General features: G+C 40.4%; 1 non-coding gene across 1 annotated transcript; it reads left to right on the forward strand.

Annotated features, from left to right (window-relative positions):
- Positions 1-1,222: 1,222 nt before the first annotated feature.
- On the forward strand, positions 1,223-1,297 carry Trnar-gcg (transfer RNA arginine (anticodon GCG)). The gene has a single exon. It is a non-coding gene; the product is annotated as a tRNA-Arg (tRNA).
- Positions 1,298-1,616: the final 319 nt, after the last annotated feature.

Consider the following 1,616-nt stretch of genomic DNA (forward strand, 5'->3'; position numbering starts at 1 on the left):
TCCCAGTGAGAATTAGCTAATTCCATATTTTATGCGCATTATAGCAATTGAAATTAAAACAGTAAACATCGTTTTATACACAAAACTAATTTCCGTCATACTGATCTTCTGCAAGGGTTTGCAAGAGCTTCAAGATGCCAAGAAAACACACACAGAAAACGGAGCAATAAACGTGAGACCCTGTTGCGATGAAAAAGATATTCAAACAGTAAGAATGATAACATGTCTTTTTCAGCATCAGTAAAACAATTCAATGCTCCAGGTCACGCGCTAAAACGAAGAGTTGCAGGGAAAAATAGAGATGCAGTTGGCAGTAAAAAGGTTACAGGCAGCTTAAGGGCAGTGTTCCGTGAAGAACAAGAGTAAGAAATCCTTAATTACATTTTTGAAGTAGAAAAGCAATTTTATGGAACTACAGCGAATGAACAGTGGCGATTAGCATTCAGTTTGGCAGAGCGCAACATAATACTACATCGTTAAGACGAAGTCTGAAATGGCAGGCAAAGACTGGGTAGATAAGATGTCGGCGCTGTAAAACGCTGGGCTCATGAACCGTGAGCTAGATGTGATGACTATGATGACAACTTCACGAGCGAGTTTTTTACGTGGTTTAATATTATTCTGAGCTGATATTTTGTGCATGAATTAGAAAAATGGTTCAAATGGCTCTGAGCACTACGCGACTCAACTGCTGAGGTCATTAGTCCACTAGAACTTAGAACTACTTAAACCTAACTAACCTAAGGACATCACAAACATCCACGCCCGAGGCAGGATTCGAACCTGCGACCGTAGCGGTCTTGCGGTTCCAGACAGCAGCGCCTTTAACCGCACGACCACTTCGGCCGGCGATGAATTAGACTGAAATAGTAACCCATAATTAATTGTTTATTTCTCTACTTATATCATCAGGAATTGTTGACCTCTTTGTGCCAACAATATATTGCAACACGTTTCATTCCACTTTATATTATTGTTCTCCTAATAATAATCGATCGATGGTGAAATAAAAATTACCCCAAATTTCCAAAATGATATTGAGTATGTATTAATACGTATAGTATGTGTGTGGGTGTGTCAGAATTAATGATGAAGCAATTTGTGGTGCATCGCAAGTGCTACCCACAACTCATTCTCAGGTAAGAAAACTAACTATGCACAGTGGTACAAACCATACGAGGTACTGGCAGAAGTAAAGCTGTGAGGACGGGGCGTGAGTCGTGCTTGGGTAGCTCAGTTGGTAGAGCACTTGCCTGCGAAAAGCAAAGGTCCCGAGTTCGAGTCTCGGTCCGACACACAGTTTTTATCTTCCAGGAAGTTTCATACTCCCCCTGTCTTACTCCTCTCCATTGTGGAAGTTGCTTGAACTGAACATGGCAACCCCATTTAAAATCGAAAAGTTCTCCTGTTTGCTGGACCCCTTACTTCTGAACTGGAATAAGTTGGACGACTTCAGGCTGTTAGTATTTTGTGTCTAACCCGTCTTATAATAGTAATAATAATAATAATAATAATAATAATAATAATGTGAACAGCCTTATGTAGTTACTGCTGTACCCCGCTGTCAATTAATTCATTTGCCTGTGTCGAAGCGAGTAATGAAGCAATGTGTGGAC

The sequence above is a fragment of the Schistocerca cancellata genome, chromosome 8 (assembly GCF_023864275.1).
Source record: "Schistocerca cancellata isolate TAMUIC-IGC-003103 chromosome 8, iqSchCanc2.1, whole genome shotgun sequence".
Classification (NCBI taxonomy): domain Eukaryota; kingdom Metazoa; phylum Arthropoda; class Insecta; order Orthoptera; family Acrididae; genus Schistocerca; species Schistocerca cancellata.